We start from the raw sequence: 24,313 nt of genomic DNA, 5'->3' as shown, positions 1-24,313 counted from the left end.
AAAGATGTTTTCACATGTACATTCACCATTGACATGCAGATTAATACTAATGGTTACTTCCAAAGAAAGAAAGACATTTACGTGTGGATTTAGTTGAGATTAAACTGTCTGTACTCATTCTCATGCACGACAAAAACCTCCACAGGATCCTCTTGATTAAGTTCAAGTATTTACTTCAAAAATACAACGGTACAAAAATAATCCAATACAAGAAAAATAAAAAGGAGAGTTAAACAGGGTGAAAGTGAGAGTGAGAGGTCAAAAAACTATGTGGCTCCACTCCATGCTTGTTGTGTTGCCCTGTGTGTTCTTGTATTATATTAACTTTTCAATTATTTTAATATGTTAAATGACATTTTGTATAGATATATATGGTAAATGGGTAAATACTAAGTTAAGAAACAAAGTATGTACAGTATAATTAAATATTTAGTTGTTTTGAGATGATTTTATGCTGCGTTCCATTTACCTCGGAAGTCGGAACTCGGAACTGGGAATGACGTCACAGCCGAGCTATCAGCGTTCCAGTTACAAAGTAGGTAAACAAGTTTGTAGTTCGCATATACCACATGAAAAATGTAAATTACACTATAGCCGCATATATATGCCGAGCAATACTTGTATACGACTGATTTAGTGTGACCAAAACTAGAATGAAGTGCTACGATTTTTTACACAGCTCTCTTCTACTGTTTACAACCGGGGCAGCCATCTTGGAATGTGAACTCGGGGGTGGTGAAGACTCTCCCACTTTACCAGTGGGAAATCCCACTTCGAGGGGCGTTCCAGTTGAAAATTCCGACTGGGAACTGGGAAATCCCCACCTCCGAGGACAAATGGAACGCGGCATAAGTTCAAGTGTTTACTTCAAAAATACAACGGTACAAAAATAATCCAATACAAGAAAAATAAAAAGGAGAGTTAAACAGGGTGAAAGTGAGAGTGAGAGGTCAAAAAACTATGTGGCTCCACTCCATGCTTGTTGTGTTGCCCTGTGTGTTCTTGTATCATATTAACTTTTCAATTATTTTAATATGTTAAATGACATTTTGTATAGATATATATGGTAAACGTGTAAATACTAAGTTAAGAAACAAAGTATGTACAGTATAATTAAATATTTAGTTGTTTTGAGATGATTTAAAGGTATTGTGACATCATTTTTAACATGCTTTTAACACTATTAAAAGTCTTGGCCAACATCCCTCAAATGTGTCTAAAAGAGTGTAACAAGAAAAACTTCACTCTAGTTCTCTTTTCCTGGCTTTTTATTACAGTGTTTTTTTGCGCCGTGAAAAATGCTTCCTTTCCCCCTTTCCTGTCAATCATTGCTCCGCTCCTCCTCCAAACCTCCTCCTCCTCCAGCCATACGCTCACAGCGGCGTCGGAGTAAGCCGAGAGCGACAGGCGAAGCATGCACGGAAAAGCAGGAGGGCGAACCACAGCAAACAATCATAAAAATAAAGGCATGTAAATAAAGTGTCCCCTTATCTTAAGTCCAGTCAGTGGCCGCGGGTCTTCTTAGCAGTTTTCCTCCGCTGATTAGAACAGAAGAGGCTCTAAACTGCTCCGTGTTAAGCCTGATTTATGGTTCCGCGTTAAATCGACGCAGAGCCTACGCCGTAGGGTTCAGCGTACGGTGCGCGTCGCCGCGTAACCCTACGCCGTAGGCTCTGCGTCGGTGTAACGCGGAACCATAAATCAGCCTTTATGGTGCGCTGGAGAGGAGAGGAGGCAGGGAGCTGGGTGGAGGGGGCGGTGATTTAGCGGGCCGTTACGTAACGGCCCGCCAGCAAACCAGGTGCGCCGTTTTTGCATAGTTATGCGGAAAATCCCAGAAAGCACACAATACACTGAATGTTAAAAGTTCGTTGTTTTTTGGGTGTAATTGATGTCAAGACACCCAACAAAACACAAAAAATCAAGAAAAATGTGTTTTTCATGTCACAATCCCTTTAAGAACCGCGATGTTACTTCCGGTTTCGGCGCGACCTCACTTCCGGTTTGGTTCCGGTCAGACCAGCCGTTATTTTCCTGCTCCATCTTCTTCTCACCATTTCAGTTGTGTACAAGCAATGCTGTAAGTTAAGTTTGATATATTAGATAATTATTTTTGTATCTTGCCGACCATTTTCTTGCTAATATTGTTTCTTTGTGTATTGTTTTGATGGAAACTTTATTAGCATAAAAACGATCTGTTAGCTAGCCATTAGCATTGGTTCATCTTCTAATTTGATTCTGTATGTTTCTGTTGCAGTTTTTACCACATATTCACACGTTCAAGCTTCAATATAATTGATGAAACGCCACTCCACGCCTCTGTCATCATTTCTTATTGAAATTGGACAACGGTTTAGCTGAACGTTTAGCTTTGGGTCATCTACACCCGAGTGAGAACGTTACACTTGTCCTGACTGAATGCCTCCTCAGGTAGCCCCACCCTCACAGATCCTTAATTAACGTATCCCCACACATGTTATTTTAAAGCGTCACTACGTAACTTTGACTGCTTTAAAGCATACGTCACTTCCCCCTCCTTCCCGATTCGTAGTCGAGACGAAAATGGGCGGGGTGTGGAGCGCAGAGCTCAGGAGAAGCTGGTAACCCGTTGCTGCGTTGTGGTTATTCTGTAACCATGGTAACCATGGTAACCATGGTAACCATGGTAACCCGTTGCTGCGTTGTGGTTATTCTGTAACCATGGTAACCCGTTGCTGCGTTGTGGTTATTCTGTAACCATGGTAACCCGTTGCTGTGTTGTAGCTGCAGCAGCTCCACACAACAGACGTGGGGAAAAGATCAATAATGGTTTAACTTTTCACCGCTTTCCTGCTCGGAGGCAGAACCACGGAGTCCAAGTATCTGATATAACAAAGTAAAAGAGTCAGTACGTGCACATGCAGCGATTCAAGCTGGTTGCAGATCTGATCAGATAATGACATGCAGAAGATTGGATCAACTTGTCTGATTACACATGCTGTTCTGAGATCAGACTGAATCAGATTGAATAAGCCACTGTAACCAGAGCATGGCTGACTCCGTGACGCTAGGTGGCGCTGTACCCGAGGTAACCATGGTAACCATTTCAACAAAGAGCCACTTCCGGTTGACCTCTGCTTAACAACAACAAGGAAGGAAAAAGTGCATTCTCACTGCTTTCCTATTAATAATCTGTCTAAAACAGCCTTTCTCAACCTTTTTTCAGTCATGACACCTTTCAAAAGTGAATAAAATCTCACGACACCCCAGAGTAAAATATAATTAAAAACCGCACTGCATCGCTCTGACTGTAAATGCGAATCTTACACCGTGTCCACACTGCATGCGACGCGAGCGAGCGTCAGCGTCAAAAACAGTTCCATTGCTTTATGTTTTATTTGCACTGTCTATACTGGTTGCGAGCGACGCGGCGCCGTTTTGAGCTGGACTTTTGTCGCACGCCCTGCTTCTATTTTCTTCCTGTCGGTCGCGTTGAAAGCCGGTTGAAAGTTGGAAAAAAAAGGTGAAAGCGCTGTAGGAAACAGTCATTTCAATACAAGAACCTCAATAAAGTGGCAGCTGCTGGAGGGAGATCGCCAGGCTGGAAGGTTCTGATAAAATAATAAGATATAGCCTAACAAGAATCTTATCTTAATCTTATTTGAGCTTAATTTGTGCCGGATCCAACAAGATCTGGTACCTATTTGATCATTTCTCGTGTCCTCTGCTTTTCCCCACATCCCAGTAATGATGTGACATGTTTGCTGCATTTAACACCACGAACACGCCGCTCACTCCAGCTGTTCGCTGTTTCATTGCGTCACCTCACGCCGTTATTTTGTTGTTTTTTCCCCCACTTTGGTCGGACGGTAGACCTGCTTATATTTTCTTCCTGCCGCCTGCGTTAAAAGCGCTGTAGGAAACAATCATGGATGAGGAACGGCTGATCCAGTTAGTTGAAATGAGAAGTTATCTCTATGATTCCTCCTCATTTCACTACAAAAACCTCAATAAAGTGGCAGCTGCTGGAGGGAGATCACCAGAGAGCTGGCAAAGGGAGCGCAGGGCGGTTGGTGGGGAGAATAAAAGGAGAGTCTCGGGCGGGTGAATAAAGGCAGATTTATGGTTCCGCGTAAAATCGACGGCGTATGGTACGCGGCGACGCGCAACGTTCGGTGAGTGCGCCGCGTACCCTACGCCATAAGGTCTGCGTTGGTTAACGCAGAACCATAAATCAGCCTTAAGGCTGCAGGCGGCGTGTGAGCAACGGATGACTAAGAGGGAGAATAGTTTCTCCAGGAGTGGAAGCAACGCCGGGCCAGTTATGCCACAGTTTGCAGATGGATTGTTGATCCGTGGGCTAACGTGTTTGCTGGGACTATTTTGCGAGCTTTTGCAAAAGCGTGCATTTCCGAGGCGCCGCACGGCACGGAACGAGACTCTGACAGCGAGGAGTTCGGACTGGCACAGCTGATTTAGCGGAGCTCTTTAATGCAGAAACAGAGGCTGAGACTTAATGGGTTTGATTAATGTAAAAACTGAAATAAAGTAGCCTACAATCAAACAAAGTTTTGCTCCCGCTGTATTTTTAAATAGCACCTTGTGTGCGTGTGTGTGTGTGTTCTTGTGTGTGTGCCTTTTCGGTCGGTGCGCCGTGTGTGTTTCAAATACAGAAATGACACAAGACTGAGGCCTTTCCACACGGCGCCCGTATGGTCGCGAAAATACAGTATTTATATATGAAATGTCAGAATAGGAAATATTTTGACGACACCCCTGAAGCAGTCACACGACACCCCAGGTGCTACTACTGAGCAGCGTCGTCGTCTCCTTTCACTTCCAGGTGAATCCCCTCCCCCGGGGGAAAACCCCACCCGGGGGAAAATCTCGAGCATGCGCAGACTGTAATATCTATGTCCCCGTTCACATGGCATTAACAAGGCGGTTGCGACTGGCTTGGGACTGGCTTATCTAGGTGCTGCAAGTAGGTTGACGAATCCGGTCTGATCAGATTGACTGGACTGACTTAAGGTGTTCACATGCAGTTTAAAAGTCAGTACGATGTGTGCAAATGATCTCCAACCAGGTTGAATCGCTGCATGTGCACGTACTGAGTGAAAGAGTCGTCGGCTCGGTTGGATCGCAGCTGTAACGAGTCCGACCAAACATAATGTTCTTCAGTAAACAAACAAACACGCACACAGACGGGAGTCGGATCATTCAAACGGGTTTTATTCCCCACTTCTCCAGCTAAACGCAGTTGTTGGCCAGCTCTCTGCGGTGCGATTAATTTTGTTGAGGAAAAAATATTAACCATTTGATTTGTAGCTGCAGAGGAAAAAAATAATCTCACGAGGAAAAAAAAATATTGCTGACGCCTCGGAGCCTCTTCAAAGCAGTCAAAAAAAAAGAAAAGAAAAGTAAGAGTAATACAAAACATGTACTGTATGTTGTACTATTATACTAATTTATTGAAACACATGGCGAGTCAAACATTTACCAAAGCAGCTGCCAAACACTCCTAAACAAGGTAGTAAGACCGTGGTTCTGCAGAACTGCGGCAGTAAATCCTTTATAAAGAGTGGCACTCCGACGAGGAGTTCCATTCTTTAGTAGGGATTTCATATGGATCCAGACCGTTAATAATCATTATTTTCTCCATATACCGCTCCCTGGCTTCCTTGTTTAAGGTATCCCGGTAAATTCCAGTTCCTTTCCAGCAGTTTAACATCTTTTTTTTTGCGTTCCGTCTGTTCACTTGGTGAAACAGAAAAGCGTCCCGTCTTCTCTCAAAACAAATGCAGCGACGGGACAGGAGTATTCCGGCAGTACGCGCTGGTGCTCATGGGAAACGTAGTGTTCTTTCTGGTAAAACAATACCGCTTTTGTCCAAAAGATGCCGCCAAACTCAGAAAAGCTGAAAGTTACGTTGTGCTGCTTTAAGTGCAGTAAATCAAACTATTATTTTCCTATTGTAAACACAAATATTCAACATTTCAATCTGTAAATATTGTAAATAACCTTTTTCTCAAAATAAACATAAATTACCAATTAACGTATGAACTTAAACTACAATCCAAACATTAACTGAAATTACATTTAGGCTCCTACACTGTCAAAATAATTCCCAGCAGGACGACGACAGCAGACGAGCAGTAAACGTAAAGCCTGTGTTGAAAACAAACATCAATGGACAGGGCGCAACAAAAGAACAAAGTGGAAAACTGAAACTTTTTCACTGCCATCTGCTATCTGAAAAGATCATTTCCCTTATGACAGAGAAGCAGCTTCAGTGACTGTTGTCTCCATCCTGCTCCACAAACACGCTGAAGAAAACATTCCTCCCTGTTCTGTGCTGAACTACGCACTGCAAACCATGCACCATATTCTGTTTATTCCTGGACTTTTTCACTGGGTATTTTACTATTATTACTACATGTAATATCCATTACCTTTCTATCTTAAGTTTTGAATATTGCTTAATTTTTTAAATTCCCCTTTTGTACCTACCATCTATCTTTCACAGTGTTGGGGTAGTTACTCAAAAAAAGTAATCCATTACATTTTACTAGTTACTTTTTTTAAAGTAATCCCTTAAGGCTGAATTATGGTTCTGCGTCAAAACGACGCCGTGTCTACGGCGTGTGGTTTTTGTACACGCAGAGGACACGCCGTCACCTGCGCCGTCACTGACGTCACCTCCTGAAAATTGTAACTACGCGTCGAGGAGACGCAGACCACACGCAGACCGAGAGGGCTGTGATTGGTTCGTTTGAAAGCGAAGCATTTCCAGTTTCCGGTTTGAAGCAGTAGTGAACTTCCAGGGCTCTTTTCTTCGTTTATATGTGATTTTTTTTGTTTTGGTTTTTTGCACAATAGTTGTCCTTATCTCTTTGATTTACTGTGACCGGAAAAAGTCGGATAAACCATTCAGAAAAAGATCGCTAACTAGTGGTCGCGGGGGGTACTGCACCGCGACCAAATGGAGAGACGGAGAAGTCCGAAGGATTCGTGACGGCGTCACGGGTGCGCCGTGTGCTCTGCGTGTGTGTGACGCAGAACTATACTCAGCCCTTTACACTACTTAGTTACTTGTTGCTGAAAGTAACTAGTTACATTACTAGTTACATTACTTTTGGATTACTCCACAATATCACCTGAGCTGCCTCAGAAAATTAGAATATTGTGATTTTCTGTAATGCAATTACAAAAACAAAAATGTCATACATTCTGGATTCATTACAAATCAACTGAAATATTGCAAGCCTTTTATTATTTTAATATTGCTGATCATGGCTTACAGTTTAAGAAAACTCAAATATCCTATCTCAAAAAATTAGAATATTCTGGGAATATTAAAATAATAAAAGGCTTGCAATATTTCAGTTGATTTGTAATGAATCCAGAATGTATGACATTTTTGTTTTTGTAATTGCATTACAGAAAATAAAGAACTTTATCACAATATTCTAATTTTCTGAGACAGTCCTGTAGTTGGAACCTTATTACTGCAGTGCCCAGATCAGCACAAATGTAAAGTCTCGTAAAATCCCGTAAAATCCCGTTAAAGCCTGATTTATGGTTCTGCGTTACACTTACGCAGAGCTTATGGCGTAAGTTACGCTGCGACTGAACCGTACGGCGCGCGTCGCCCCGTACCCTACGCCGTAGGTTCTGCGTCGATTTAACGCAGAACCATAAATCAGGCTTCAGTCAGACAAGTGTTGCGCAACGCGTGAAGACGCATGAAAGGCAAGTTTGATTTTCTTTTCTGTTCTCCCGTTCTACATGTAGCTGAAAAGCTTAAAGTAACTAAAGTAACGTAATGTTTTTTGTCTTAGAGTAACTATAACTGGATTACCCAAATTACAACTGTAACGCGTTACATTACTGGCGAATGTAATCTTGTTACAGTAACACGTTACTTTGTACCGCGTTACACCCAACACTGATCTTTCATGTCTAAAGCGCATTAAAGGTTTGCCTGAAAGAAGGTCAAATAAGTATTTATAATAGTCACATTTACTTTACATGAATCCACATTTATTAAAAACATCATGAAAGTTTATAAATGAGAAGGGTCACATAAATGTCACCGGCCTCCCAACCATCAGACCTTCTGGAAGTCTAACGGTCTAAAGATAATAATCTCATCAACAAGGCCAAATATGTGCAGAGCTGGAAACACTGGTTAAAAATACCAGAAAAGAGGCAGGTGTTTTGATGCTAATATATATTATAATTTAAAACATTGCTGTCCCAGACTGTGGGAGTTTTAAGAGTTGGAGCGAACACCGTCTGATTGTTGCCATCAAGTGGATTTGTGAGGTAAGAACATCTGCTGGCTGTAAACCTGGTGAACTGGTATGAAGCATGATTGATGACATTTTCCAATTGCAGGGAAGTCTCCTCCCAGGATTCAGTCATTACAAGGGTGTGATATTGAACCTCTGACCTGTTACAAGTATCTCTGCATTTTAATCGATGATTGGCTTTTTTTAAAACCAGATGTAGAAAACCTGGTAAAAAAAAACTAATATTGAAACTGGGATTCTTTTTGCTTTTCTTTTTCTACCAGGAAAAAGTTGGTTGCTGCTATTTTCCTCCTTGTACTTGACAATGGCGACCTGTATGTCCCTGCAAACTCTCAGCACTCTCTGAACACTGTGTCATGGCGGCGTAAGGTTGGTCAGTGGTTGTAAAACCCCCACTTACCATTGCATTTCATACGCTGGAGTGGAGTGGCCGTCTGGCATCACGCCGCCTTATACATGGGCATATTTTTATTTATAGAGCTATCTTGGGTCTGCTCCCCCATTATTGAAAGAGGTGTTAAAAGTATTCACATTCATTACTCAGGTAGAAGTATAGATACTAGAGTTTAAAAATACTCCTGTAGAAGTTGAAGTATCAACTCAAGTTTTTTACTCAAGTAAAAGTATAAAGTACTGGTTTCAAAACTACTTAAAGTATAAAAGTAAAAGTAATGTAAGGGGGAAAAAAGCCATTGAAAATGAATGCATCTTAGTATAATATAAATATATTAAAGAAGCATATATGTGTACTATTGAGCATTAACATGTGTTAATATAAATATATTAAAGAAGCATATATGTGTACTATTGAGCATTAACATGTGCTAATATAAATATATTAAAGAAGCATATATGTGTACTATTGAGCATTAACATGTGCTAATATAAATATATTAAAGAAGCATATATGTGTACTATTGAGCATTAACATGTGTTAATATAAATATATTAAAGAAGCATATATGTGTACTATTGAGCATTAACATGTGTTAATATAAATATATTAAAGAAGCATATATGTGTACTATTGAGCATTAACATGTGTTAATATAAATATATTAAAGAAGCATATATGTGTACTATTGAGCATTAACGTGTGTTTCAGAGAGCAGCAGATATGATGACTAGTTGTCTATAAGTATTGTAATGGTGCAAAAAGTCAAACGTTCATGTTCATGTTATCATTTATCCTAACCTTTATTGGAATGTACATCCAAGTTTAGTTGCAGGAATCTGAGGGAACGGATGTAAGAACAAAACTGGACAAGAACATCTGAAACAACCACAACCAAATTCACTCTATCCGGATGGAGCAATTTAACTGGATAGTTTTTATTAAAGGCCCAAATGAAATAGAGTAACGAGGCTGTTTTTAAAATGTAAGGAGTAAAAAGTACAGATAATTGTGTGAAAATGTAAGGAGTAAAAGTAAAAAGTCGTCTGAAAAATAATTACTCCAGTGAAGTATAGATAACCAAAATTTCTACTTAAGTAAGGTAACAAAGTATTTGTACTTCCTTACTTGTCACCTCTGATTATTGATGTAATTATTTCTCCAGATCACAAAGCAATTACCGCTTGTGATCCAACAAGTTTTATTTATCCAACATGCCCAGAGTTAATTCTGAATTTGGTTAAGTTAAAGGAGCTCGTCAACCTTGTAATTGTAGCAGCTTCCTACCGCACTGGTTCTTGTATTAATGTGCGTCCAGAGCTGTAGTCCTGTTGCTTTTATTCTGTAAATTATTTTATCTTTGTTGCTGTGTTTTTCTAATTGTGGCAACTTTTTATGCTGCTGTCTCGGCCCGGCTTCCCTTGGAAAAGAGGTCATTCTGTCTCAACGGGACCGACCTGGTTAAATAAAGGCAGTAATAATAATAATAATTAAAGCTGCAAGCAGCGATGAACGGCCTCCACCCTTGTGCACGTTCAGGCTGCAGTGGAAGCTTGTATGACTAATGTAGATTCTTCAGGCCTGGACATTTAGTGGATGAAACCACCCACGACTCTGTATATCAAACCATTCAAAAGTTATGGCAGAAAGTAGGAACTATCACATATCGACCAATCAGAAGAAGGGGCGGGGCTAATTTGGACCAATTATGTTCAAGGACTCAAAACTGAGTCTGATGACGCCACCCACGAGTCTTTATGTCAAAACATTCAAAAGTTATAGTAGAAAATATGGACTATGAATATTGACCAATCAGATGAAGGGGGTGCGCTTTTTGGCGTCTAGCGTCGCCACGGTAACGCTTTTGACTGAGAAAAGTAATGCTCATCGTCGCAGGATGGAGACGCACATTTTGATGTATAACACACCTGGGTGCACGTTACGGTTCGGCCGAAGGAATGGCATAAATTGCTCCAAAATTACATGATTAATTCAAAATGGCCGACTTCCTGTTCGGTTTCGGCCATGGCTCCAAGAGACTTTTCATTTAGTTGTGACATGATACAGGTGTGTACCGATTTTCGTGCATGTACGTCAAACCGTATTGTGGGGCTTGAGGCACAAAGTTTTCTAGGGGGCGCTGTTGAGCCGTTAGGCCACGCCCATTAATGCCATTAAGTATCACATTTATCACCAGGCCTGGCTTGGTGCAAAATTTGGTGACTTTTGGGGCACGTTTAGGGGGAAAAAAGACCCTCATTTTGTCGGAAAAATAGAAAGAAAGAAAAAGAAAGAAAAATAACAAATTCCTACAGATACAACAGGACCTTCGCACTGTCAGTGCTCGGGCCCTAATAATTTAGTATGAATGAAGTGCATGAACAATGTGCGTGCGTGCGTGCGTGCGTGCGTGCGTGCGTGCGTGCGTGCGTGCGTGCGTGCGTGCGTGCGTGCGTGCGTGCGTGCGTGCGTGCGTGCGTGCGTGCGTGCGTATCGACTCCACCACATCTGGAGATCTGCAGACCTGGACGAGGATCAGAGAACCAGAGTGAGATCAGATCTGCCTCTTTTTTCTCTCTATCAGAGGTTTCTGTGACTGTGATTAATGAACACGCTGACGTGATTAGACGGGTTTTCACGCCCGTTCGTCGAGGCTCGGCTCTGGCTCGGGTTCCCGTGAACCCTGAAACCACAGCGCGGTCAGAGGTCTCCGGTCCGAGTCCCGGGATCAAATACGGGCGGGATCAGAACAGACGGGCCGGTCAGGGAGTCAGACGTGAAGACACGCTGACGCTCCAACACACGGGGGAGTTTAGGCCTCAGTTAAAAGCATCAGTAGAAGTTTGATAAAATAAGATGCCGTTATTGATTCTGGACATTTTCCTTATCCATCAGTAATTTAAAATATATGTCAGATTGAGAAGTGGAGGGGAAGGAGTGTGAGAAACAAACAAGGTGGGAAACATGGTATATTATTCTTGCTTAAGATAGGTTTAGATATTTATGTAGTATATATTATCTGTTGAGAGGGATAGTTGAAATGATGTAATGTATGTTATATATTTATAGGGATATTTATGTAGTTTATATAGTGTATATTTATATAAATGTATATAATAGTTGTATTTTCTATATATTGATATAATATTTATGTAATATTTATATTGTCTATGTACTTATATGGATAATTATGTAATAATAGACATGTTTACAGAGTATTTATATAGATTATATGTATATGGATATTGTGTAGATATAATAATAGCAATAATGTAAATCGAGTTATATAGAGTTATAAAGTTGGAGGAACTAGGAAAAAGTGTAAACTTCTTCCTACTCCTTTTTTTCGAACATATGAAGATGTAAATGTTTATCTTTTTATTATTATTTTTACTTTCATTTTATATACATGTTCGAAATAAAATTCTAATTCAGATGATATACGTGAGGAATTAAATGTTAGTGGAGGTTTTATTTTGTGTCATAAAACAGTACATTTTCCCTTACTGTATCATTTTAACGTATCTTGAAATAAAATAACACATTGTATTATTGTACAAGTATTAAAGACCAAAAAAAAAAGTTACTCAGTAATATAAAGAAATAAAGAAATGATTGGAAAAGCATCACAAGCTGCCCCTGCTGTGCCCGACGGGCCGGGGACTATGGAGGATTTTTTGTGCCAAAATTAAATAAATAAATACATCATTAATTAATTAAAATGGGAATTAAATATGTCATTAATTAATTAAATGTGTCAAAATTGTAAATTAAAAGTGTAAATTAAATTAAATTCCACTAGATTTGCGTTAGCTTCGCCCACTAAGTTTGACGAGTGAAACTGACAGTTTTACATTTACATTTCATGATTCAGCAACACGAAATCATTAATTAAATGTGTCATTAATTAATTAAATGCTGAAATAATAAATATATATTTTTACTTAAAATGAATTGTATTTTAATTAATTAATGACATATTTAATTCTAATTTTAATTAATTAATGACACATTTAATTAATTAATGATATATTTAATTCCCATTTTAATTAATTAATGATGTATTTATTTATTTAATTTTGGCACAAAAAATCCTCCGTAGTGGTGGTGCACGAGTGCAGCTGCAGAAATACGAGTGCAGCTGCAGAAATACGAGTGCAGCTGCAGAAATACCAGAGCAGCTGCAGAAATACGAGTGCAGCTGCAGAAATACGAGTGCAGCTGCAGAAATACGAGTGCAGCTGCAGAAATACGAGTGCAGCTGCAGAAATACGAGTGCAGCTGCAGAAATACGAGTGCAGCTGCAGAAATACGAGTGCAGCTGCAGAAATACCGGAGCAGCTGGACTCAGTTCCCCCCCAGTTCCCCCCCTCCGCCCCTCCATGTCAACAATGGACCATGCAGGCAACATTTAAGCAAAAACACATGAGATTTGTTTCTGGTCAAATTGTCTCTGTTATTGCGTTGGCTGACAAGCACATCTGCGTGAAACACATTTTTTTGAAACTCCACAGAATGCTGAGACGCTTTGAAAACACTGTGAAATGGTGCTATTAGTGGTGTTTCAACCGCGGAGAATTCAGATCATGTGAAGAATACAACCTAAGTGCCAAGGCCTCGCTTTGGAAACTGCTCCAGTGGAAGTAGAAGAGCAAAAAACCTGAAACACTTCACATCAACACCGGATAAAAAATATATATATACATGTATATCCCCCGGATATCCCTGCAAGGACTGCAGATTTCATCATTTGACACATGATGAGTGAAAGAAACCACGACAGACCTTCACATTTGTTGTTCTTACCTCAGGAGTGCAAGAAAAAGTTCAACTTAACAGGACAATTTAGGACAATTATGCAACATTGCTTAAAAACAAACAGTGGGGACCCATTTACTTCTCTCCTGCTCCTCGTTCGGGCCAATCAGCTGTCAGAAATGTGACTTTTCAGCTACAGGATGAAAAACGAGGCTGGATAGAGGTTGAAATGAAACGCTGGATGGTTTCCTCCTGCGCATGCACATGCACTGCGTCTGTGCTTTCTGGATTCAGCATGAGACATGTTGTAATTCCTTTGCCGTTGAAAGAGTAACGGCCTGCTGCGTGTTCTGACGCGCCACTCCCAGCCAGCACACTCGGTCGACTCCCCGTCACCTCGCCTCTGTTCGCCTGCCAGCGAACATAAATATATAAATATATAAATAGGAGTAAACCAATAATGGAAGTCAGATGATTATGTGACAATGATGTTGCTGGAAACGGTTCAGACTCAACATGTGATGTGCCTGGAGGTAAGCGCAGCGTTTACAAAGTCCTCTCTATTGATTTGATGAGGCAAAGCTCTGGATATGATGCGATAACTTCAAACAGTCTGGAAGCCGTTGCTTCATCCGCCTACTGGCCATGGATGTCGTTTAATTAAATCAAAACTGCAGCTCGTTAGGCTTTGGCTGCTTCCATCGCGAGAAGTGGATAGTGTCGGATGAAAATGACATCTGTTTATTTATTACTTTAGATAATCTGGCACCTACTCCGTCTATGTTGCAATAACATCACACAGGAAGATGCAGGACATCAGACTCCGGACAGGTTGGGACCACACAGGTGAGATTATTTAAACACACATGTATGATCACACAGTTCCAAACTCCCTCACAAGATGTTTGAAGCTTTCTGAAACGGCCCCGTTTACGTCACCCACTCCACACATGTGAGAACGATATCCCAGATCCTCCGAGTGGCTTTTATCTGTCCTCTTGACACAAAGAACCCTCTTGTTAGACGAGGATGGCGTGCTACTGACTCTAAACTCCCAAAGTGAACAAACCAACAGTAAATGAAGAGGGTAAGGCATGTTCGCTCGCTCGTTACCTTCCCAGAGTGCAGTTTTCATTACAATGAAATTAACTTTATGGTCTTCTTGGTTTTTAACCCCAAAAATTTGATGTGAAGTGTCTCAATTAAGAATGCTGAGAAGCAGCGGACTCACAGCTTAACCGTCAGCATTGGTCGACCGCAGTGAGCAGTGAACATTTCAACGTTGTTAGCGGTGAATAACAGCCCCGTGTGGATTTGAGCAAAGTTACTCATGCAGCTTTTCACAAGGTCGGGCTGTGACCGTCCCAACGCGTTGCTGTCATACCTTCCTATTAGGAATGTTTGATATTTTACCGTTCACGATAAACCGTCAAAAACATCCCCCACGGTAAGAATTTATATCTCAAGGTAAAAATGATAAATTCCTGTTGATGATGTTTTTGTGTAAAACTGATTTATGGAAGGAAGGAAGGAAGGAAGGAAGGAAGGAAGGAAGGAAGGAAGGAAGGAAGGAAGGAAGGAAGGAAGGAAGGAAGGAAGGAAGGAAGGAAGGAAGGAAGGAAGGGAGAAAAGAGGAAGGGAAGAAGGAAGGAAGGAAGGAAGGAAGGAAGGAAGGAAGGAAGGAAGGAAGGAAGGAAGGAAGGAAGGAAGGAAGGAAGGAAGGAAGGAAGGGAGAAAAGAGGAAGGGAAGAAGGAAGGAAGGAAGGAAGGAAGGAAGGAAGGAAGGAAGGAAGGAAGGAAGGAAGGAAGGAAGGAAGGAAGGAAGGAAGGAAGGAAGGAAGGAAGGGAGAAAAGAGGAAGGGAAGGAAGGAAGGAAGGAAGGAAGGAAGGAAGGAAGGAAGGAAGGAAGGGAGAAAAGAGGAAGGCAAGAAGGAAGGAAGGAAGGAAGGAAGGAAGGAAGGAAGGAAGGAAGGAAGGAAGGAAGGAAGGGAGAAAAGAGGAAGGGAAGAAGGAAGGAAGGAAGGAAGGAAGGGAGAAAAGAGGAAGGCAAGAAGGAAGGAAGGAAGGAAGGAAGGAAGGAAGGAAGGAAGGAAGGAAGGAAACAAGGAAGGAAGGGAGAAAAGAGGAAGGGAAGAAGGAAGGAAGGAAGGAAGGAAGGAAGGAAGGAAGGAAGGAAGGAAGGAAGGAAGGAAGGAAGGAAGGAAGGAAGGAAGGAAGGAAGGGAGAAAAGAGGAAGGGAAGAAGGAAGGAAGGAAGGAAGGAAGGAAGGAAGGAAGGAAGGAAGGAAGGAAGGGAGAAAAGAGGAAGGGAAGAAGGAAGGAAGGAAGGAAGGGAGAAAAGAGGAAGGCAAGAAGGAAGGAAGGAAGGAAGGAAGGAAGGAAGGAAGGAAGGAAGGAAGGAAGGAAGGGAGAAAAGAGGAAGGGAAGAAGGAAGGAAGGAAGGAAGGAAGGGAGAAAAGAGGAAGGCAAGAAGGAAGGAAGGAAGGAAGGAAGGAAGGAAGGAAGGAAGGAAGGAAACAAGGAAGGAAGGGAGAAAAGAGGAAGGGAAGAAGGAAGGAAGGAAGGAAGGAAGGAAGGAAGGAAGGAAGGAAGGAAGGAAGGAAGGAAGGAAGGAAGGAAGGAAGGAAGGGAGAAAAGAGGAAGGGAAGAAGGAAGGAAGGAAGGAAGGAAGGAAGGAAGGAAGGAAGGAAGGAAGGAAGGAAGGAAGGGAGAAAAGAGGAAGGGAAGAAGGAAGGAAGGAAGGAAGGGAGAAAAGAGGAAGGCAAGAAGGAAGGAAGGAAGGAAGGAAGGAAGGAAGGAAGGAAGGAAGGAAGGAAGGAAGGAAGGAAGGGAGAAAAGAGGAAGGCAAGAAGGAAGGAAGGAAGGAAGGAAGGAAGGAAGGAAGGAAGGAAGGGAGAAAAGAGGAAGGGAAGAAGGAAGGAAGGAAGGAAGGAAGGAAGGAAGGAAGGAAGGAAGGAAGGAAGGAAGGGAGAAAAGAGGAAGGGAAGAAGGAAGGAAGGAAGGAAGGAAGGAAGGAAGGAAGGAAGGAAGGAAGGAAGGGAGAAAAGAGGAAGGGAAGAAGGAAGGAAGGAAGGAAGGAAGGAAGGAAGGAAGGAAGGAAGGAAGGAAGGAAGGAAGGAAGGAAGGAAGGAAGGAAGGAAGGAAGGGAGAAAAGAGGAAGGGAAGAAGGAAGGAAGGAAGGAAGGAAGGAAGGAAGGAAGGAAGGAAGGAAACAAGGAAGGAAGGGAGAAAAGAGGAAGGAAGGAAGGAAGGAAGGAAGGAAGGAAGGAAGGAAGGAAGGAAGGAAGGAAGGAAGGAAGGAAGGAAGGAAGGAAGGGAGAAAAGAGGAAGGAAGGAAGGATGGAAGGAAGAAAGAAAGAAAGAAAGAAAGAAAGAAAGAAAGAAAGAAAGAAAGAAAGAAAGAAAGAAAGAAAGAAAGAAAGAAAGAAAGAAAGAAAGAAAGAAAGAAAGAAAGAAAGAAAGAAAGAAGCATAAATTCCCGTTGATGAGGTTTTTATCGTAATTTTTATCGTTATCAGGATAAATGCCAGAAATGATCGTGATAATTTATCTAGTCCATACCGCCCATCCCTACTTCCTATACATCGTATCAATGCACACCCTCGTTATATTCTGTATAGTGTACAGGTAGAGCTGGGTATCGATTCAGATTTCCAAAATCAATTCTATTCGATTCACAAGGGCCCAATTCTTTTTTCTTTTTTTAAAAATATTTATATCTCGATTTTTTCCCCATTTTTATCGCCCAGCGCTCCTACCTAAATCCGTCCTGGACCTTGCTCTCCCTGCCGACCCCGGCACTGAGCACTGAGCTCAAGTTTCCTTCTTAACCACAAGGGCCCAATTCCATCATATTCGATTTGATTCGATTTTGGATTCGGGTAATGATATTAGCACCAATTGTACTTGAATATGGAAGAGATTCTCATGGAACTAACGCTGTAAATTGTAGAAAATAACTCCAACTTGGTACTTTATCAAAAATATTAATGTTTTCATTAACAATCGAGTCCAAAGCAGTTAGTAGTGATGTGTGGATCAATACTGAAATATCGATACCAATCTGTTTGCTCTAAAATCAATTCTCAAACTAAAATATCGATACTTTTGATACTTCAGTCATTTGTGGTTATGTTTATCAATAATAGGAATACGGTGGAAAGTAACTAAACTATTCAGATTCTGTCTAAATTAGACGCTGCTGGTAGGAACGGCTTTTTTTCTTTTTTCATTTTTGTAGTAGTTCTTATTAGGGCCCGAGCTCTTGCAGTGCGAAGGCCCTATTGTATTTGCAGGAATCTTTATTATTCTTCTGACAAAAGGAAAGCCTTTTTTCCCCTAAACGTGCCCAAAAAGTCACCAAATTTTGCACACAAGCCAGGCCTGGTGATAAATGTTATATTTAATGGTTTGCATTCATGGGCGTGGCCTAACGGCTCAACAGCGCCCCCTAGAAAACTTTGTGCCTCAAGCCCCACAATACGGTTTGACGTACATGCACGAAAATCGCTACACACCTGTATCATGTCGCAACTTAAAGAAAAGTAGCTTGGCGTCATGTCGAGAAACCGAACAGGAAGTCGGCCATTTTGAATTAATCGTGTCATTTTGGCGAAATTTATGCCATTTCATCGGCAGTTAATAAGGCCCGAACCGTAACGTGCACCCAGGTGTGTTATACATCAATATGTGCGTCTCCATCCTGCGACAACACGCATTACTTTTCTCTTTCAAAAGCGTTACCGTGGCGATGCTAGACGCCAAAAAGCGCGCCCCCTCCTTCATCTGATTGATCCATATTTGATAGTTCCCCAAAAGTCACCAAATTTATCACCAAGCCAGGCCTGGCGATAAATTTGATATTTCATGGTTTGCATTAATGGGCGTGGCCTAACGGCTCAACAGCGCCCCCTAGAAAACTTTTCTCTGCCATAACTTTTGAATGGTTTGACATAAAGAGTTGTGGGTGGTGTCATGGGACTCGGTATTGAGTCCTTGACCATAATTGGTGAAAATTAGCCCCGCCCCTTCTTCTGATTGGTTGTCCCTTTTTTCTGCTATAACTTTTGAATGGTTTGACATAGGAAGTCGTAAGTGGTGTCATTTCTGATATGCTTATGGGGGCGGTGGCCGTGAGTGCGAGGGCCCGTTCATCGCTGCTTGCAGCTTCAATTTTTGTTTATTATTCTCTTATTTATCTTAATGGTTTTACTATTTTACTAAGAATCTCTCTGGTGTCTTTTATCTTCAAGCTATCAAAAATAGACAACATTTTTTTAGATTTACCGGCAGATTGGGTTTATTTGCACAATGTATCGGTGTTGAATCGGTATCGCCGATACCAGCCTGAATTTTACTCAATATCGGATCGGAAAGGAAATCGGTGGTATGGAACATCCCTAGCAGTTGGGGTTAGGGTTGTCCAGGTCGTTGCTGACCAAACATATGCTTTCAGCTTTGTTGGAGGGTTCAGTTCTCCGGCCATGATGCCAACGCTCTTTACACAGTCACGAGATCTCGGGTTTTAAACCGCAGGCTGCATAACTGTTGGAATTATTGTAAATAAGTAGTAAGTTATCATGCTCGCTATTAACAGAACGTATGATAATTTGCTTACGCCTGTGACGCACTGATAAAACAATACTGTGTTAAGTGATTAAAAAATGCTGCACAAGAAGTTTCCTGATTATCAGCATAAAGCAGAAATCTGCAGAGAAGAGGAAACTTCTTGTTGCTAAACAAGAACAATCTCTACCTGTCCACTGACTGCAACCACTCCCTTTCCCCCTCCCTTTAGGGGCAGTCAGCTCTGTAAACTAGGGCACACCCTGAGTGAATAAAAGCAAAGGAAGCAGCAGAGACGAGTTAGGCCCCGTTTCCACATAGCCGGATATTTCCCCCTCTACGTTTTGAAAAATTCCAACGTTTACACGACATTGTTTTCAAAATATCCTCGTTTACACGAACCTGCATAAATATCTGTTAAGGTGCTATGAGCATCCAAACCTGCAGGGGGCAGTGTAAGATAAAGTCATGCTAGCCAATCAGAATCCTGGAAAAAAACTTCAACAAATGACACGTGTGAAGCCTGAATAATATGGTTCCACGTTAAATCAACGCCGTAGCCTACTGTACGGGGCGCGTCGCCGCGTAGCCTACGCCGTAGCTCTGCGTTGGTGTAACGCGGAACCATAAATCAGCCTGGACTGCAGTTACTTCCAAGATGAACGAGAGTCTTTGGTTTGGAGTGACAGAGAAGTGGAGTTACTTTTAAGTGTGACGTTAGAATATAAAACAGGTAAAATACAAGAAAATATTGACGGTTACAAACTAATTGTAACCACAGGTCACACACATGACGCTGGTGACGTTTCTGTTGCATAATATGACGTTCTGAAGCCTAAATGTCTGTTTTCCTCTGTTTAGACGCAAACGTGAAAACGGAAAAATCTCCACTTTGGCCGGAGTTTTCAGAAATTATCGTTTATGGAGACTTTGAGCTCCGTTTTCGTGTAAACGAACGGCCAAAACGCATGAAAACACCACCGTTTTTGCTCCGTGGAAACGGGGCCTCAGAGTAGGTTTGAGATTTTACACGTCTCCACTGCTCTCCTTGCGCAAGTCACTTAATTGTGTGTGTGTCTCTTTTGTCTCCAGAAAGTTTGATACGAATGTTAAGTGTTTGAACCTAACAATAACACACAGTAGAAAAGACATTAAATGATCAATTCTGCGATTTTATGAATCGATATCAGATCATTCAAAGGAAAATTGATTTTTTTAACCCAGCCCTACATATAAATGTCAACAAACCTGTTTCTGATATGAACCGGTACAGTACTACAGGCCGGTGGGAAGAGTCTGCACCAGCAATAATATATGATGGTCTTGTGATTAAGACTCTTCTGATTGATCAAACATTTGATTATTTGATCAGAAATGATTGCACAAGACATTAACTGCAGGTACGCAATCGATTTCAGCGTGCTCTCCATGAGCGGAAACATGCCTGAGAAAAGGCAAAAGTTAGGAAGTTTTCTGAAATTGAATCATTTAAGAGCGACAGAAACAAAGGAAATTGTTTTTATTGGTTTACTGAACAAGTCCAATGATTTAACAACGTTACAATAAATCTGAAATTTGGCGTCAGCATCCTCAACAAAGTTGTGAGAAATGCAGACTGAGACGTTTTTTTTATCCTTTCTTTTTTTAAGAATAAAATAAAATAAAGAAATAAGCACTAAAGTAAAGCCGTTCTGGGACATTGGACCAGTACGGGGCAAGAACGGTCTCATAATTCACAAATGCACACGCCGATCCACAAATGCACAGAGCCATTCACGCAGGGCCGCCGCAAGGGGTGTGCGAACCGTGCAACCGCACGGGGCCTCGCGCTATGGGCCGTTTTTTTTTTTTTTTTTTTCTCTCGTTTTTTCCCTTATAAATATCAACAGTCACGTTCCATTACAGACCTAAATGTGTACTAGTCTGTGCATATCAATAAATATGTGCAATGATGGTCTGTTGTTCAAATCAACTGCGTCAGACCAAGCGCAGACACAAGCTGCTCTGATCCAGATGGTGGAGTTGGAACAAACTGTCACACAATGTCGAGAGAACGAGACAGATTCAGGACATTTCCATCAGGGGATGAAAAAAGAAAAAAACTAAAGAAAATGGAAGAGTTTAATGCCTCTCTGAAAGGCTCGTTTGATACATTTGTTACAAAAATCACCGATCCGACCGGGTCTCAAGCAGCCGTGGGGCCCCGCGTCGAGGCAAGAGATGATGAGGCAGGGGAAGGTATCCAGTATTTTGCTAATTGAAGAGTTAAAATTGCGCATATAGACACCCGATCCGACCCGAAAAATCCCAAAAACTTCGCGCGGTTGAGCGTAGCGAGCGCGCGAGGGCCCCCCCGGCCATTTCGCACAGGGCCTCGCAAATCTCCCAGGCGGCTCTGCATTCACACGTGCGTAGGACAAGATATACAAATGTGTTTTTGACGCACACACAAATATAACCTGATTTACAAACGTTTTTTTGTCTGTGAGCTGCGCTGGATTTGTGTGTGACTTTCAGATTTCCTCCTTTGTTTCAACATATTATTACATGTATAGTATTACATATATTATTAATGTATTAATATAATATAATTACATAATATATATTAATATAAACATCCGTGGAATGCACAGACATGGCTGTGACGTCAGCCGTGACGTCACGCCCAGAAAGAGACTTTTCTTTGACTTTTCTGGCCGTTATAAAACATTTTTGACGGATATAAAGTCCATGACTTAAAAATTTAGAATACAAAGATTAGTAATTGCCGGTGATTACAGCTGGAGGTTCCTGTGAACAGTTTTAGAGGCTTCTCTTTTACTATTGCGGTCTATGGGAAAAAAGCTTTCTGGGCCCCATGGGATTTTTAGATGCAGTACCGCGGCTGGACACTGGGGGAAACCGGCGCTGCTGAGTGAGAGATTCGGGGGCCTGGACGAGACCGGGGGGCTGGTACGCACGTGTGAATTGTTCTGTGCATTTGTGAATTTTGTCCTGTGCATTTGATTCAGATTCAGATTCAGAAAAACTTTATTTATCCCCGAGGGGCATTTTCAATTTGTTGTGGATCGGTCTGTGCATTTGTGAATCTTGTCCTGTGCATTTGTGAATCTTGTCCTGTGCATTTGTGAATCTTGTCCTGTGCATTTGTGAATCTTGTCCTGTGCATTTGTGAATCTTGTCCTGTGCATTTGTGAATCTTGTCCTGTGCATTTGTGAATCTTGTCCTGTGCATTTGTGAATCTTGTCCTGTGCATTTGTGAATCTTATCCTGTGCATTTGTGAATCTTGTCCTGTGCATTTGTGAATCTTGTCCTGTGCATTTGTGGATCGGCGTGTGCATTTGTGAATTATGAGACTGTTCTAAATAATAATAATAATAAATTGTATTTATAGAGCGCATTTTCACCTGAAGAACAAGTCTCAAAGCGCTTACAATAAAGATTAGAAAAAAAGAAAAAATAGAAAATAAAAATAAAAGAGAAATAAAAATAAAAAAATAAAATAAAATAAAAAAGCTAAATTAGCAAAAAAGCACAAGGACATTCTAAAAGACCAGGACATCAGGGATAGGCTTTCTTAAAGAATAACGTTTTTAAGTTTCTTTTAAAACAGTCTGTGGTCTGGGGGGCCCTCAGGTGGTCAGGCAGGGCGTTCCAAAGCCTTGGGGCAACTGCCTGAATGACCGATCTCCCATTTTTTTGAGCTTTGTTCTGGGGGGGTGGAGGTAGTGTTTGTCAGCTGAGCGGAGGGTTCTTTGGGAGATTTGGGGTGAGATGAGGTCCTTCAGGTAGGCGGGTGCATTTCCATGAACACAGTGGTAGGTGAGCAGGGAGATTTTATATTCAATTCGGTGATGGATGGGAAGCCAGTGGAGGGAACGGAGGATAGGTGTGATGTGTTCATGTTTTCGCACCCTCATCAGGATCCTGGCAGCGCTGTTTTGAATAAGCTGGAGCTTTTGAAGGCTCTTGCCAGGAATCCCGATGAGGAGTGTTCTAGCTCCACAGACCAGCAGCAGATTCACTAGTTGCCGTCAGGATCAGGTGTGAGAGACGCAGCCGGCGGAGGCTCCGTCTTTATGAGGCAGGAAGCGTCACGGCTCACCAGCTCGTGCCAGTCGGCCGTTTAAAATAAAAACCAACCTCAAAGCAAAATTTCAAAGAGCTGAGGTCTTTTATCATCTGCAGTGAATAACATTGTGAAACATTCAGGGAGGTTTGGGAGTTTAAGAGTGGTGTGGGAGCTGTTGATGGATGGAGAAACCATCGTTTCACACCGATCAATACCGCCACATGGGCTCAGGAGGATCCTGGAACGCCGTTGTCTCCCAACACAGTCCTCCACCTCTGCATCCAGAAATGTAACAAGAAACGGCCTCATGCAAGCGGGGAGTCCTCCGTCAACCCCGAGCATCGCAGCGTTCTCTGGGCCCGAGCTCTTTCAGCTGGACGCTTTCAAACCTCATCCTGCACAACTCAGGCCTCAGAGACGGAAACATTAGTGTCTGGATCGGTGTCAAACTGAAAATACGCACACCAATGCGAACAACAGAATCTTAAATCCTGCAAAAATGTGCTGATTCTTTTGAGGAGATTCCAACATATGCTGTTCATAGTTCTCCAAACGGGAAAAAAAAAGTACGCACCTGTAAATATACATCTCTTGACTTTTTTAGAGCGTATTAGTCATCAAAACCTAACTTTCATTGTTTTTTTATTGTGACTTAATTACTTATTTTGCATTTGTGTCTGTAAACGAAGCCTCGAATCAATAAAAAGAAAAGATCAGATTAGAGACTTTGCTTCATTCTGGAAACATCTGGAGTTTTTTGGGGAGATTGTGGTTTGGAGCAACAAAAATGTGTTTGTGTCAGTTTTGGCAGCGCTGGAATGAAGACTTATGAAGACACCAATTACAGTCAACTTTACTTATTCTGAGATGTTCAGAAACACGTGGGATTTAACCGAAGGTAACAGGGGGCAGACATCTGTCCAGAGTCAGAAAATGTGCTGAAAAGCAAAATTCAGACGCAGTTTAGGACATTTTTATGTACAACCACGTTTCCAATGATGTTGGGATGTGAAATGTAAATAAAAACAGAATGCAATGATATGCAAATCTCTTCAGCCGTTTTGCCATTTCACAGAAAACATTTGTCTGTTCTGAATTTGATGGCAGCTCAAAAGAGGGGGTTTTACAGTAAACACAGAGGTATTTACAGTGAATACGGCTGATTGGCAGCAGGTAAGTCACATGAGTGGGCAGGTCAGCTGACAGTCCTGCCGGGCCCGGGACAGAAT

At 41.7% G+C, this 24,313-nt stretch overlaps 1 protein-coding gene across 1 annotated transcript in view; it reads left to right on the top strand.

Annotated features, from left to right (window-relative positions):
• Positions 1-24,313, top strand: part of LOC133418390 (NACHT, LRR and PYD domains-containing protein 4-like) — a 398,000-nt gene that overhangs the window by 133,277 nt on the left and 240,410 nt on the right. The window lies entirely within an intron of this gene.

Source organism: Cololabis saira, chromosome 2, assembly GCF_033807715.1.
Source record: "Cololabis saira isolate AMF1-May2022 chromosome 2, fColSai1.1, whole genome shotgun sequence".
Taxonomy (NCBI): domain Eukaryota; kingdom Metazoa; phylum Chordata; class Actinopteri; order Beloniformes; family Belonidae; genus Cololabis; species Cololabis saira.
This window is presented reverse-complemented; position numbering and strand designations above follow the sequence as displayed.